This window comes from Lampetra planeri, chromosome 23, assembly GCF_965212315.1.
Source record: "Lampetra planeri chromosome 23, kcLamPlan1.2.h2, whole genome shotgun sequence".
In the NCBI taxonomy this organism is placed as follows: domain Eukaryota; kingdom Metazoa; phylum Chordata; class Hyperoartia; order Petromyzontiformes; family Petromyzontidae; genus Lampetra; species Lampetra planeri.
Window position 1 is genome coordinate 5,277,664 of NC_136129.1, and position 6,192 is coordinate 5,283,855.

Consider the following 6,192-nt stretch of genomic DNA (forward strand, 5'->3'; position numbering starts at 1 on the left):
TCAGAGTGTGTCTGCTGTACGATCATGAGAGGGCTCTGTTGGCTGGTCACTCTCTTTAGAGTTCCAAGCACTTGCAACCGTGCCTTCGCCAACTCGCACTGACCATTGAGAATGGTCAACCACCCCCTACGACTAAAACACCACATGTGGTGGGCCGTCATCCCAGCAGACGATCGACACAACGCTCCAATATTTATATTATTAATAATATCTCTGGGTGGAGCGGTGGCGCAGTGGTTAGCGAACTGTGCGTTGACCCCGCGCGGTGAAGCCTCATCAACCCCAAGGGTGGCACAATCGGGTTTAATTGTCTTTTTATATTAAGCCCGATCATCTGAGATTGTGAGAAATCCGGTTTAATTGGTTCTAATTGCAGAACCGCACTTCTCAACGATGAGCTTCATCCATTCCAAGCTAAGGAACTCACTGGCGCCCACGATTGTGGATGAGAAGCTCGTGTTCATCACGACCAACCTGCCCGCAATCTACGACTACCCCGCAGAGGTGGGACAAAGTCATTGTTATGCAAGTCACAAGTAAGTCTCAAGTCTTTGCTCTCGAGTCCCGAGTCAAGTCGAGTCAAAGATGAGGCAAGTCCCAAGTCGAGTCAGAAGTCAAAGCCTGCAAGTCAAGTCGAGTCCAAAGTCCTACCATTTTAGTTTCGAGTCATTTCAAGTCCTCTTACCACAGAAATAAAATTTATACAAATCATGTATGTCTGTAAGATTTGTATTTATTTAAACCTCTTTTTATACAATGACATTCATCAAACACAGTAAAAAACAGAAAATTTAATTTTCACAAAAAATGCCCTTATTTCAACAGCATATTGCACTAGAACAATGCACAGCAGCTTCAGTCCTGTATTGCATTGACCTCATATTGCAAAACAGTTTAACTTTCAAATAGACATGGGTTCTTTTAGCCTAAACTTTTTTAAACATGTCATCAATAAAATCCTCACTCCTCAAAATTATCACTTCTGAAAAACTGGACCAACCTGATAATATAATTGGAATGCCTCCATAGAGACTGGTGTGTATGAGAGAGAGAGAGCTGTGTGGACAGGTGATGAGCAGAGAGTGAGTGTGTGTGCGCATGCGTGCTGTGGACAGGTGGAGGGAGGCCCCTACACTGCATTGCATTTGCAAAAGATCAAATTGGCCAAAAGTCTGTCAGTCATTTGTGCACGATGGGGACGCAGAATGATGCCACCATGGCTGAAAACTCGCTCCACTGGAGCACTAGAAGCAGGCACTGCCAAGACTCGGATGGCTACTTGAAAGAGTGAAGGAAGAGTCTTACTGTTCAGTGCCCAGAACAAAAGGGCATTCTGTCCTTCTGCCATGTCAATGTAGTGACTTAGCTGTACTGCTGGTGGGGTCCCAACATCCCTTTTCTGCCTCTTATGGTATGCAGCAAACAGCCCTTCTCCTTCCATGTCCTCTAGTTCTTCTTCAGCAGGCACCGGCACAGGCACAGGTTGCTCCGTCTCTGCAGCATCTTTCAGGATCAATTCTAAAAAAACGTGTCACAACAGCAGAAACAAAAGAGCTCTTATTACCATTACTGATGTTGATGATACTGTGCAAGACTGAAAATTGTTATTATTGTTAAAGTCAGATTAATATCACATTAGATCCTAGATCAGATTAAGATCAAATTATTTTACGTTGCATTTAAGTTGCATTGCAAGTCAATAAGATTTACCTTTAACTCGTTGTGCCACCTCTGCCTTGATGTCACGGTTGACCAGCACATGGGGCTCAATCCACAGCAGACAAAAGGCTGGATCCAAGGCAGCTGCTTTCAGGTAGACTGTGTCTGAAAAGGGGGCAGTGATCCCTTCTTGAGACTGGGCCATTTTCACATTAATGAAGATCCCAAGAAATCTTTTTTCCAGGGATGCCTGCAGACCTCTGACCAGGCCGCTCAGGAAACAAACTTGAGGCTTCAGCTTCTCAAGATGGTGATTGAGGGACAAGACGGATGGAACTATTGCACTGATTGTAATGACTTTCTCCCCGTGTCAAATCAGTTGCTTCTCCGAACGGTTTCAAGATGTCCACCAACTCCTTCAGCAGATTCCACTCTCGTAGTGTGAATGACAGTTCTTTATGCCCGGCCTTCTCAAGAACTGCGCAGAGCTTTTGCTGATCACAATGAAGGACTGCTTTCACCTGCCGCAGTGTAGAATTCCACCTCGTGCTCACTGCAGCAGGGATGCCTCTGTGCTCCCCAAATTCACCATCGAATATGTCTTTAAACGTTGTGCTTGTGTGGAGCAGGGAGCTAAGTTTTGATAACTTGGAGAGAGAAGGACATGCCGCTTTTGTTTCTTTCAAACCGTCTCCCACCACCAGCTGCAATGTGTGTGCAAAACACTGCAGGCGCTGTTTCTTTGCCATAGCAGCATCGACGGTTTGCTGGTCTTCTAGGGTTAAGTCATGCCATAGCTCAGGATCATCAAGATTATCTCCAGCATCATCATCTTCCTCCTGTTCGCTGGGGAAGCAGACCGTAAATGCCTTGCGCATGTTAGCAGCATTGTCACTAATGATATAGTCCAATTTAGCTTTGATGTTGTATTCATCACATATTGCCTCAAATTGGTCACAGATGCGCTCCGCTGTGTGAGAGCCTTTGAAGCGGTTGCAGGCCAAGAGATTTGTCTTTAGCTGTACCCTCTCTGCATCTCTCTCCATCCAGTGCACAGTGACACCAAGGAATCCCCTCATCTTTCGATCAGACCAAATGTCCACAGTGACTGAAACATGGTCAGTGTAGGCTCAATTGAGTTTTTAACTTTGAACGTCTCTCCTCAGCAAGGCTCTCTGTTTTTGTGGTCAGCGTTCGGCGAGACTGGGGTATACTTGCTGTCCAGCACAGCCAGAAAGTGACGAAAGCTCTTATTTTCCACAATAGATAGAAGAAAAGTGCAATCAATAATCAAGTCAGACAGTATCGCATTGGAGATGGCCTTCTGCTGTGGGTGGCTCATGCTGTAACGCCCTACACGAGTGTCCAGGAATTGTGAGATTGAAGGCTGTTGTGGTTCATCTACGATGCTTTTGTTCATCTGGTATTCTTCATACCTGTAACAGAAAAGAATATGAAACAGATGTCAGAAAATCCCTTATAGCCACACATGTTGTATTTGAAACTACTCTTTACTCATATCAATGTTGTTGTGTTAATATTCATTGTCTATTGTACACTACGGTATACGATAATACATTTCAGTTTCAGTGTATGCAATATTAAGAATATTTTCACTGCTTCAAAAGTCATAAGAAAGCCCTTTCCCTCGAGAAACTGAAGTCATATGCTTTATAGCAGTGGTTTTCAAAGTGGGGACGGGGACCCCTGGGTGCCGCGAGGGGGTGCTAGGGGGGCCATGGCAAGTTGGCATGAAAAGTATAGCAAAACAAAATAATTGAATAAATTAAATAAGTAAAATAAACCAAATTAAACCAAAAATAAGCTAAACAATATCCCCATTAGTTAAGAACTGCACTATAATAATTTATTGCATCTCTGAACATTACTACTATAATCGTTATTATTTTATTATATACTGTATATATCCCAGTGGTGCGCTGCCTCACAGACCTAGACTACGGTAGCACGCTATGTCCATGCGCTGCCTGCTGTTTGGGCATGATATGAAAAGGGAAGGCTAATGGTGGATCTTCTGTGACTGTGTCATCATTTTCCTCTTTACAGTGTATATGTCTTACTATGTTTCCTGTTGTACTTGGATGGGTTTAGGGATGCACCAACTCCATCGAGTTGTGAAAGGAGGTGCACAGAAAAAAGAGTGTGGCACGGCCCATGTCAGGGGGGGCCTTGGCTGGAATCTACTGGTATATGGGGGGCCTTGTCATGGTAAAGTTTGGGAACCCCTGCTTTATAGTTCACTCTCTCCTGCACACCAGATTCCATGGTGCCTTGCTGCATCACACAGCAATTGCAGGTCTACTGCTGCCTCATTCATTGTTTAATTGTGATAGTTTATGTCTTCAGCGACAGTTCAGCTTAGTTGTGATTAACCAAAATTACATAAACGACCTCAATGAGGCAGCACACCAGCCACTCTGAAACTGAACGATTGAAAGAGTAAAACTGGAAGGCCTGTTTTTGTCTCATGTGTGTTGGAGAGACTGAGATATACATTTGTGTTTATCCGTCTAGCAGCAAGGTAGAAATGATACTTTAAAACGGACGTTGACATGATGTTGAAGAGGTTTTCCATCTGAGTGTGTTACACTCATGTACCTCATATAATCGGGGTTCAAAAATCCCTATTTTTGTAAGCATTAACCAGCAAGGGAGACGTGCATTTAATGTCTCGTTGATACAGTAAATATGCAGCAGCTAGTAAGTTACGGTACATCCGATAAGGTGCTTAGCATTCGTTCAAAACTTACCTTTCTTTGTGCAACTTCAGGTGTCGAACAAAGTTAGACGTTGTGGCAGCACCGTCTGTAATCTTCGACCCGCATGTTTTGCAAATTGCAACTCGTTTTTTGTCGACTACATCGTAATTTTTATAGCCAAACGAAACTATCTTCGGTATCATTTTGCCAACTGGCGCGTTGTTGCTTGTTGCGCTTCATTGGTTGTCTTGCAATGTGCCTGCTTAGATGCTGTCCAATCAAAACAACGTGGGACTACAGTGATTGGATGTCGTGCAGGCAGCGCGCGTGCTCTCTGCATGCATACAGGTGATGCACATTTCTTTCACAGATGCAGATAAACTGAGAGCGGCGCGGCCGTGTGAACATTTTTTCCCCCAGTTTTCATGGGAAGTAGCAAGTCTTCTCGAGTCAAAAGGCGCAAGTCCAAGTGAAGTCACGAGTCATTGATGTTAAAGTCCAAGTCGAGTTGCAAGTCTTTGTACATTTTGTCGAGTCGAGTCTGAAGTCATCAAATTCATGACTCGAGTCTGACTCGAGTCCAAGTCACATGACTCGAGTCCACACCTCTGCTACCCCGTGCCCGACGGCCCCCCGAGTACGATAGCAGCACCGACGAGGAAGCAGCCTAAGCCTTGCAGAGTTTCGTATTCATTAAACCAGGTTTTAATTCCCCGAAATCGGGTTTAATTGTATTCAAGAAAAAACCCGATGCCTGCCGCTGGAAAAATTGTTCTTTTTCCACCCCATGCTGATCAACAATCAACCACACGTGTGTGGCCTTCGAAGCCATCGCTCACCTGCATGTAGCGCAGTATCTGGAAGATCTCCGTGGTCCTCGTCACGATGTCCTGCACCGTCTCCTGCCCGATGCGGCACAGCGAGGCCATGTTCACCTCGCGCGGCCCGGGGACCCCGGCGGAGACACCGATCCCGGCCCCCCCTCCGACTACCCCCCCTACACCGCTCGGGCCCCCCAGTACCCCTAACGTCCCAGGGCCCGCGAAGCCCTGGCCACCGCCACCGGGAGGCAGCGAGCCTCCCTGACTCGAGGCCATGGTTCACGAAGCGGCTGGTTGACGAGGTAAATCGCTAATTTGGTCAGAGACGGCGTTGCCTTTATTCAAATTCGCACTGTTCCGCCACTGTCCACGCGCGTCATTTGGGGGCCGAAGCTCCTGAGCGTGACGTCATTTTTTGAATAGGTGTGACATGACGTCATTTATTGAAGGGGTGACATGACGTCATCGCTAATTTCTTGGGATTCGTGTAAATAAACGGCTTTGGTATTTGATTAAAAGCTTTCGTGACTGCAGGGATTTCATATTTTGGTTTCTTTCGGTAAAGTCACGTAGAAGGGGAACAATAAAATAATAAAAATGTTATATTGACAAATATAAAACAATATTTTTTATTTTATTGTTTCCCTTCTACGTGACTGCACCGAAAGAAACAAGAATATAAAAGCCTTTGGTATTTATGACTGCATACCTGTCAACCCCTTATCAGTGCTTAGCTTATTACATATCAATTCAGAGCGTATTGATCACCCCGTACCCTTATAAATATCAACGTTCATCCTGCAGTCCCATCACGAGGGAGATGCAAATAGAAACACAAATAGGCAAAACAAATGCCCGTTATTGAAATGGCTGTACGCCGTATAAACCTGAAAACTCAATTTCCCTGTGCAAGAATACGGGTAAACCGTATGGGGAGACAGGCATCTTACTGTAGAGGTATTTATTTGGGTTTTCCCCCTCGCAAAACGTGG

The 6,192-nt window shown here is 45.1% G+C and overlaps 1 long non-coding RNA gene across 1 annotated transcript; it reads right to left on the reverse strand.

Moving 5' to 3' along the window:
• Positions 1–713: 713 nt before the first annotated feature.
• Positions 714–5,602, reverse strand: LOC144726295 (uncharacterized). Its single transcript, XR_013587262.1, has 3 exons — positions 5,219–5,602; positions 1,711–3,095; positions 714–1,518 (listed from the first exon to the last, which is right to left on the reverse strand). It is a non-coding gene; the product is annotated as an uncharacterized LOC144726295 (long non-coding RNA).
• Positions 5,603–6,192: the final 590 nt, after the last annotated feature.